Source organism: Triticum aestivum, chromosome 5D, assembly GCF_018294505.1.
Source record: "Triticum aestivum cultivar Chinese Spring chromosome 5D, IWGSC CS RefSeq v2.1, whole genome shotgun sequence".
NCBI lineage: Eukaryota > Viridiplantae > Streptophyta > Magnoliopsida > Poales > Poaceae > Triticum > Triticum aestivum.
The window spans coordinates 39,987,073-39,997,621 of NC_057808.1; positions in this window are offsets into that span (position 1 = coordinate 39,987,073).

A 10,549-nucleotide genomic window follows, 5' to 3' on the forward strand; every position below is an offset into this window, starting at 1 on the left:
CACCTACGACTGTTCATCCACGGGCTTATGTTCATCCAGCCTCCACCGCGCGCTACTCCACCGGCTACTGTTCAACCAGCCCTCTCCATGGGCTACTGCTCAACCACCCCTCCACGGGCTACTATTTATCCAGCCCTCCACCGTCTACTGTTCATCCAGCCCTCCACGGGGTTGTCCTGTTCATCCAGCCCTCCACGGGGTCCTGTTCATCCAGCCCCAACCGGCTCGATCAATCGGGGTCCTCTTCATCCAGAGGCAACACCACGAGGTCCTGTTCATCCACCCCCACCGGGAACTGTTCATCCAAACCCCCCCAGCAACGCTCACTGTTCATCCAGAGGAAGCATCGATCGGCTTCAGTTAGCAGCAGTAGCGAAGGAATCTCTCGATCGGGTTCAGTTAACAGCCATCGATCGATCGCTCGGGTTCAGTAACGCGTAGCTTGCAATGCAATCGCTCGGGTTCAGTTAGAGCCCAACGCCTCACACCCACGCACGTGCGTGTACAAGAGAAACGCGCATCGCTCGGCCCCGACCACCCACCGTAACCGGGAACACCCCGATATTTTTCCTCGCCCTCGCTTCTACCATGGTTTTTTCCGTCATGGATGGCCCAAAGAATGTCATGCAGCTGTGTCTCCGGCCCGCCTAGGACGAAAAACCCATTTTCTGTCATGATTTTTTGTCATAGAAGTAGGATCCCACCACATCTATGATGATACTGGGTTTTGTCACAATTATCGTCATAGAAGTGTCATAAGTATGACAGAAATTTTTTTCGTTCGGCCCAAAATGTCACGGATGTGTCTTTTTTTGTAGTGGTTGTCTAGCCTGTATTTCTTCTATTTTGATTAAATTGCACCTGCTGAGTTTATACGTTATACATGTGCATATGACATGGCTTTCTATATCTAGAATACACTTCATCTATCTATCATACCATGTTCTTACATCAAAGTACTGCTGTTGTGTAACCCGCATCAGTCACTCATGATTAGACGCTTTTAACATGGCAGTTTGATAGTGGTTGCATCTTGCATTGATTTCTACGTTGTACTGCTTCTAATTTTTCGAATTGCCACTTATGACATGACACTTTTAACTTGGCAGAGTAATATTGGTTGCATCTTTCATATGGTGTCTAGCTTGCATTACTTCTATTTTCTTGAAAATCCTTCTGCTTAGTTTACACATCGTAGCTATGAATATGTCATGTCGTCCTGTTTTTCTTACATATTCCATCCTCATATGGTTGTCTTACATCAAAGTATTGCTTGTCTGTATCATACATCAATGAGTTCTGAAGAGCGATTTTATTCTTTTGTGTTGTGGGTACGGCTTGACATGGGAAAGTTAAAAAAGAGCAAGGAAAATAATATAGTAGGGAGTGGTGTTACTCGTCGGGTGAAACAGAAAAGGAACTGTCGTCAAGATTCTGCTGGTACTTATAGTGCAGTAGAAGGTCCAAGTCCACCGGCTAAATCTACAAACACAGTATCACCTGCTCCACCAGCTGCAGCATCTGCTTCAACTGTACCAGCATCTCAACGAGTTAGTCGTTCGTTTGCTCCGGAACTGGCCAGTTCCCAAGCTGCCTTCACACCTAACACTACTTCCGAAGCACTGCTGACACAACAGGACTTGCCAAGATCAGATGAACCTCATGAGCATCAACACCAAGACGATACCTGACCGAGTGAAGTTGTAGTTGCATGCACCTTTATATGTACTCTCACAGTTTGATGTACACTAACACTTTCCATATTCGTTGTTGAACTAGCACCACGGCGCAAGCGGAAACAGACATCAGGGATAATGCTTGACAGATTAACAAAATCTAAAGGAGGAAGAATGGAGATCCATTTTGAGGCAAGTTTAAAAAGGCCACGTGATGCTACAGAGTCAGCCAAGTTAGTATCAGAGGCAGCCATTGCCGTTAGGTGTCATGCACATCTCCTCCCAACGTGGATCCAGTACAGGAATGAGAAAGACAATACCCAGTTTAACACCTTCCTTGACCATTTATCCGTAAGTAATGTTATTCATCGCAATTAGTAATATTGTCTTGCTCTGTCCCATACTTTCTAGCTTCCTCCTAATAAGACTCACATTCTTTTTTCAACAGATGAGGTTCAAGTTGGATCCGAAAGATGATGCAACTAAACAAGCATGCACTCATGTTTTTCAGTCTGCTCTACGACAGTATCGGTACCACCTTAGAAAATCTCACTTTGAAGGCAAGGCTAACAATGAAATCGCCCAAACATCTCCAGTGGAATATATTACACATGAAGATTGGACTGTTGGGGATCGTAGCAGAAATTAAAATTTTCTACGCATCACCAAGATCAATCTATGGAGTTTACTAGCAACGAGAGGGGAGGAGTGCATCTACATACCCTTGTAGATCGCGAGCGGAAGCGTTCAAGAGAACGGGGTTGATGGAGTCGTACTCGTCGTGATCCAAATCACCGATGATCCAAGCGCCGAACGGACGGCACCTCCGCGTTCAACACACGTACGGAGCGGTGACGTCTCCCACGCCTTGATCCAGCAAGGAGGAGGGAGAGGTTGAGGAAGAAGGCTCCAACAGCAGCACGACGGCGTGGTGGTGGTGGAGTGACAGTTCTCCGGCAGGGCTTCGCCAAGCACACGCGGAGGAGGAGAGGTGTTGGGGAGGGGAGGGGCTGCGCCTTGGGAAAGGTATGGCTGCCCTCCCACCCCTCCACTATACATAGGGGCAAGGGAGAGGGGGGGCGGCGCCCTCATATCCCATCTGGTGGGAGGGGCGGCGGCCAACGGGAGGTGGCTTGCCCCCCAAGCAAGGGGGGCGCCCCCCTTTAGGGTTTCCCCCTAAACCTAGGCGCATGGGCCCTAGGGGGGTTGGCGCCCAGCCTACTAAGGGCTGGTTCCCTTCCACCTACAGCCCATAAGGCCCTCCGGGGCAGGTGGACCCTCCCGGTGGACCCCCGGAACCCCTCCGGTGGTCCCGGTACAATACCGGTATACACCCGAATATTTCCGGTGACCGTATGGTGACTTCCCATATATAAATCTTTACCTCCGGACCATTCCGGAACTCCTCGTGACATCCGGGATCTCATCCCGGACTCCGAACAACATTCGGTAATCACATACAAACCTTCCTTATAACCCTAGCGTCATCGAACCTTAAGTGTGTAGACCCTACGGGTTCGGGAATCATGCAGACATGACCGAGACACCTCTCTAGCCAATAACCAACAGCGGGATCTGGATACCCATGTTGGCTCCCACATGTTCCACGATGATCTCATCGGATGAACCACGATGTCGAGGATTCAAGCAATCCCGTATACAATTCCCTTTGTCAATCGGTACGTTACTTGCCCGAGATTCGATCGTCGGTATCCCAATACCTCGTTCAATCTCGTTACCGGCAAGTCACTTTACTCGTTCCGTAATGCATGATCCCGTGACTAACTACTTAGTCACATTGAGCTCATTATGATGATGCAATACCGAGTGGGCCCAGAGATACCTCTCCGTCATACGGAGTGACAAATCCCAGTCTCGATCCGAGCCAACCCAACAGACACTTTCGGAGATACCTGTAGTGCACCTTTATAGCCACCCAGTTACGTTGTGACGTTTGGTACACCCAAAGCATTCCTACGGTATCCGGGAGTTGCACGATCTCATGGTCTAAGGAAATGATACTTGACATTAGAAAAGCTTTAGCAAACGAACTACACGATCTAGTGCTATGCTTAGGATTGGGTCTTGTCCATCACATCATTCTCCTAATGATGTGATCCCGTTATCAATGACATCCAATGTCCATGGTCAGGAAACCGTAACCATCTATTGATCAACGAGCTAGTCAACTAGAGGCTCACTAGGGACATGTTATGGTCTATGTATTCACACATGTATTACGATTTCCGGATAACACAATTAAAGCATGAACAATAGACAATTATCATGAACAAGGAAATATAATAATAACCATTTTATTATTGCCTCTAGGGCATATTTCCAACAGTCTCCCACTTGCACTAGAGTCAATAATCTAGTTACATTGTGATGAATCGTACACCCATAGAGTTCTGGTGTTGATCATGTTTCGCTCGTGGAAGAGGTTTAGTCAACGGATCTGCGACATTCAAATCCGTATGCACTTTACAAATATCTATGTCTCCATTTTGAACATTTTCACGAATGGAGTTGAAGCGACGCTTGATGTGCCTGGTCTTCTTGTGAAACCTGGGCTCCTTGGCAAGGGCAATAGCTCCAGTGTTGTCACAGAAGAGAGTCATCGGCCCCGATGCATTGGGAATAACTCCTAGGTCGGCAATGAACTCCTTCATCCAGATTGCTTCATGTGCTGCCTCCGAGGCTGCCATGTACTCCGCTTCACATGTAGATCCCGCCACGACGCTTTGCTTGCAACTGCACCAGCTGACTGCCCCACCATTCAAAATATACACGTATCCGGTTTGTGACTTAGAGTCATCCAGATCTGTGTCGAAGCTAGCATCGACGTAACCCTTTACGACGAGCTCTTCGTCACCTCCATAAACGAGAAACATATCCTTAGTCCTTTTCAGGTACTTCAGGATGTTCTTGACCGCTGTCCAGTGTTCCATGCCGGGATTACTTTGGTACCTTCCTACCAAACTTACGGCAAGGTTTACATCAGGTCTGGTACACAGCATGGCATACATAATAGACCCTATGGCCGAGGCATAGGGGACGACACTCATCTTTTCTCTATCTTCTGCCGTGGTCGGGCATTGAGCCGTGCTCAATCTCACACCTTGCAATACAGGCAAGAACCCCTTCTTGGACTGATCCATATTGAACTTCTTCAATATCTTGTCAAGGTATGTGCTTTGTGAAAGACCTATGAGGCGTCTCGATCTATCTCTATAGATCTTGATGCCTAATATGTAAGCAGCTTCTCCAAGGTCCTTCATTGAAAAACACTTATTCAAGTAGGCCTTTATACTTTCCAAGAATTCTATATCATTTCCCATCAATAGTATGTCATCCACATATAATAAGAGAAATGCTACAGAGCTCCCACTCACTTTCTTGTAAACACAGGCTTCTCCATAAGTCTGCGTAAACCCAAACGCTTTGATCATCTCATCAAAGCGAATGTTCCAACTCCGAGATGCCTGCACCAGCCCATAGATTGAGCGCTGGAGCTTGCATACTTTGTCAGCATTCTTAGGATCGACAAAACCTTCCGGCTGCATCATATACAATTCTTCCTTAAGGAAGCCGTTAAGGAATGCCGTTTTGACGTCCATTTGCCATATTTCATAATCGTAGAATGCGGCAATTGCTAACATGATTCGGACGGACTTCAGCTTCGCTACGGGTGAGAAGGTCTCATCGTAGTCAACTCCTTGAACTTGTCGATAACCCTTAGCGACAAGTCGAGCTTTATAGATGGTAACATTTCCATCCGCGTCCGTCTTCTTCTTAAAGATCCATTTATTTTCTATCGCTCGCCGATCATCGGGCAAGTCTGTCAAAGTCCATACTTTGTTTTCATACATGGATCCTATCTCGGATTGCATGGCTTCAAGCCATTTGTTGGAATCTGGACCCGCCATTGCTTCTTCATAGTTCGAAGGTTCACCGTTGTCCAACAACATGATTTCCAGGACAGGGTTGCCGTACCACTCTGGTGCGGAACGTGTCCTTGTGGACCTACGAAGTTCAGTGGTAACTTGATCATGATCGTCATCATTAACTTCCTCTCTAGTCGGTGCAGGCACCACAGAAACATTTTCTTGTGCTGCGCTACTTTCTGGTTCGAGAGGGGTCATCTCATCAAGTTCCACTTTCCTCCCACTTACTTCTTTCGAGAGAAACTCTTTCTCCAGAAAGGACCCGTTCTTGGCAACGAAGATCTTGCCTTCGGATCTGAGGTAGAAGGTATACCCAATGGTTTCCTTAGGGTATCCTATGAAGACGCATTTTTTCCGACTTGGGTTCGAGCTTTTCAGGTTGAAGTTTCTTGACATAAGCATCGCATCCCCAAACTTTAAGAAACGACAGCTTAGGTTTCTTTCCAAACCATAATTCATACGGTGTCGTCTCAACGGATTTCGACGGAGCCCTATTTAAAGTGAATGCGGCAGTCTCTAAAGCATAACCCCAGAATGATAGCGGTAGATCGGTAAGAGACATCATAGATCGCACCATATCCAATAGAGTGCGATTACGACGTTCGGACACACCATTACGCTGAGGTGTTCCAGGCGGCGTGAGTTGTGAAACAATTCCACATTTCCTTAAGTGTGTGCCAAATTCGTGACTCAAATATTCCCCTCCACGATCTGATCGTAAGAACTTTATTTTCCTGTCACGTTGATTCTCAACCTCACTCTGAAATTCCTTGAACTTTTCAAAGGTCTCAGACTTGTGTTTCATTAAGTAGACATACCCATATCTACTCAAGTCATCAGTGAGGGTGAGAACATAACGATAGCCACCGCGAGCCTCAACGCTCATTGGACCGCACACATCAGTATGTATGATTTCCAATAAGTTGGTTGCTCGCTCCACTGTTCCGGAGAACGGAGTCTTGGTCATTTTGCCCATGAGGCATGGTTCGCACGTGTCAAATGATTCATAATCAAGAGACTCCAAAAGTCCATCTGCATGGAGTTTCTTCATGCGTTTGACACCAATGTGACCAAGGCGGCAGTGCCACAAGTATGTGGGACTATCATTATCAACCTTACATTTCTTGGCATTCACACTATGAATATGTGTAACATCACGTTCGAGATTCATTAAGAATAAACCATTGACCAGCGGGGCATGACCATAAAACATATCTCTCATATAAATAGAACAACCATTATTCTCGGATTTAAATGAGTAGCCATCTCGCATTAAACGAGATCCAGATACAATGTTCATGCTCAAAGCTGGCACTAAATAACAATTATTGAGGTTTAAAACTAGTCCCGTAGGTAAATGTAGAGGTAGCGTGCCGACGGCGATCACATCGACCTTGGAACCATTCCCGACGCGCATCGTCACCTCGTCCTTCGCCAGTCTCCGCTTATTCCGCAGCTCCTGCTTTGAGTTACAAATATGAGCAACCGCACCGGTATCAAATACCCAGGAGCTACTACGAGCGCTGGTTAGGTACACATCTATAACATGTATATCACATATACCTTTGGTATTGCCGGCCTTCTTATCCGCTAAGTACTTGGGGCAGTTCCGCTTCCAGTGACCGTTTCCCTTGCAATAAAAGCACTCAGTCTCAGGCTTGGGTCCATTCTTTGTCTTCTTCCCGGCAGCTTGCTTACCGGGCGCGGCAACTCCCTTGCCGTCTTTCTTGAAGTTCTTCTTACCCTTGCCTTTCTTGAACTTAGTGGTTTTATTCACCATCAACACTTGATGTTCCTTTTTGATCTCCACCTCCGCTGATTTCAGCATTGAATATACCTCAGGAATGGTCTTTTCCATCCCCTGCATATTGAAGTTCATCACAAAGCTCTTGTAGCTAGGTGGGAGCGACTGAAGGATTCTGTCAACGACCGCGTCATCCGGGAGATTAACTCCCAGCTGAGACAAGCGGTTGTGCAACCCAGACATTTTGAGTATGTGTTCGCTGACGGAACTATTCTCCTCCATCTTACAACTGTAGAACTTGTCGGAGACTTCATATCTCTCGACCCGGGCATGAGCTTGGAAAACCATTTTCAGCTCTTGGAACATCTCATATGCTCCGTGCTGCTCAAAACGCTTTTGGAGCCCCGGTTCTAAGCTGTAAAGCATGCCGCACTGAACCAGGGAGTAATCATCACTACGTGACTGCCAGGCGTTCAGAACGTCTTGAGTTGCTGGGAAAACAGGTGCATCACCTAGCGGTGCTTCAAGGACATATGCTTTCTTGGCAGCTATGAGGATAATCCTCAGGTTACGGACCCAGTCCGTGTAGTTGCTACCATCGTCTTTCAGCTTGGTTTTCTCTAGGAACGCGTTGAAGTTGAGGGCAACATTAGCGTGGGCCATTTGATCTACAAGACATATTGTAAAGGTTTTTAGACTAAGTTCATGATAATGAAGTTCATCTAATCAAATTATCAACGAACTCCCACTCAGACAGACATCCCTCTAGTCATCTAAGTGATACATGATCCGAGTCAACTAGGCCGTGTCCGATCATCACGTGAGACGGACTAGTCATCATCGGTGAACATCTTCATGTTGATCGTATCTGCTATACGACTCATGTTCGACCTTTCGGTCTCTTGTGTTCCGAGGCCATGTCTGTACATGCTAGGCTCGTCAAGTCAACCTAAGTGTATTGCGTGTGTAAATCTGGCTTACACCCGTTGTATGCGAACGTTAGAACCTATCACACCCGATCATCACGTGGTGCTTCGGAACAACGAACCTTCGCAACGGTGCACAGTTAGGGGGAACACTTTCTTGAAATTTTAGCGAGGGATCATCTTATTTATGCTACCGTCGTTCTAAGCAAATAAGATGTAAAACATGATAAACATCACATGCAATCAAATAGTGACATGATATGGCCAATATCATTTTGCTCCTTTTGATCTCCATCTTCGGGGCGCCATGTTCATCATCGTCACCGGCATGACACCATGATCTCCATCATCGTGTCTTCATGAAGTTGTCTCGCCAACTATTACTTCTACTGCTATGGCTAACGGTTAGCAATAAAGTAAAGTAATTACATGACGTTCCAGTTGACACGCAGGTCATAAATAAATTAAGACAACTCCTATGGCTCCTGCCGGTTGTCATACTCATCGACATGCAAGTCGTGATTCCTATTACAAGAACATGATCAATCTCATACATCACATATATCATTCATCACATCCTTCTGGCCATATCACATCACATGACACTTGCTGCAAAAACAAGTTAGACGTCCTCTAATTGTTGTTGCAAACTTTTACGTGGCTGCTATAGGTTTCTAGCAAGAACGATTCTTACCTACGCCAAAACCACAACGTGATATGTCAATTACTATTTACCCTTCATAAGGACCCTTTTCATCGAATCCGATCCGACTAAAGTGGGAGAGACAGACACCCGCTAGCCACCTTATGCAACTAGTGCATGTCAGTCGGTGGAACCTGTCTCACGTAAGCGTACGTGTAAGGTCGGTCCGGGCCGCTTCATCCCACGATGCCGCCGAATCAAGATAAGACTAGTAACGACAAGTAAATTGACAAAATCGATGCCCACAACAACTTGTGTTCTACTCGTGCATAGAAACTACGCATAAACCTGGCTCATGATGCCACAGTTGGGATCGTAGTAGAAATTAAAATTTTCTACGCATCACCAAGATCAATCTATGGAGTTTACTAGCAACGAGAGGGGAGGAGTGCATCTACATACCCTTGTAGATCGCGAGCGGAAGCGTTCAAGAGAACGGGGTTGATGGAGTCGTACTCGTCGTGATCCAAATCACCGATGATCCAAGCGCCGAACGGACGACACCTCCGCGTTCAACACACGTACGGAGCGGTGATGTCCCCCACGCCTTGATCCAGCAAGGAGGAGGGAGAGGTTGAGGAAGAAGGCTCCAACAGCAGCACGACGGTGTGGTGGTGGTGGAGTGACAGTTCTCCGGCAGGGCTTCGCCAAGCACACGCGGAGGAGGAGAGGTGTTGGGGAGGGGAGGGGCTGCGCCTTGGGAAAGGAATGGCTGCCCTCCCACCCCTCCACTATATATAGGGGAAAGGGAGAGGGGGGCCGGCCCCCTCAGATCCCATCTGGTGGGAGGGGCGGCGGCCAGGGGGAGGTGGCTTGCCCCCCAAGCAAGGGGGGGGCGCCCCCCTTTAGGGTTTCCCCCTAAACCTAGGCGCATGGGCCCTAGGGGGGTTGGCGCCCAGCCCACTAAGGGCTAGTTCCCTTCCACCGACAGCCCATAAGGCCCTCCGGGGCAGGTGGACCCTCCCGGTGGACCCCCGGAACCCCTCCGGTGGTCCCGGTACAATACCGGTATACCCCCGAATATTTGCGGTGACCGTATGGTGACTTCCCATATATAAATCTTTACCTCCGGACCATTCCAGAACTCCTCGTGACGTCCGGGATCTCATCCCGGACTCTGAACAACATTCGGTAATCACATACAAACCTTCCTTATAACCCTAGCGTCATCGAACCTTAAGTGTGTAGACCCTACGGGTTCGGGAATCATGCAGACATGACCGAGACACCTCTCTAGCCAATAACCAACAGCGGGATCTGGGTACCAATGTTGGCTCCCACATGTTCCACGATGATCTCATCGGATGAACCACGATGTCGAGGATTCAAGCAATCCCGTATACAATTCCCCTTGTCAATCGGTACGTTACTTGCCCAAGATTCGATCGTCGGTATCCCAATACCCCGTTCAATCTCGTTACCGGCAAGTCACTTTACTTGTTCCGTAATCCATGATCCCGTGACTAACTACTTAGTCACATTGTGCTCATTATGATGATGCAATACCGAGTGGGCCCAGAGATACCTCTCCGTCATACGGAGTGACAAATCCC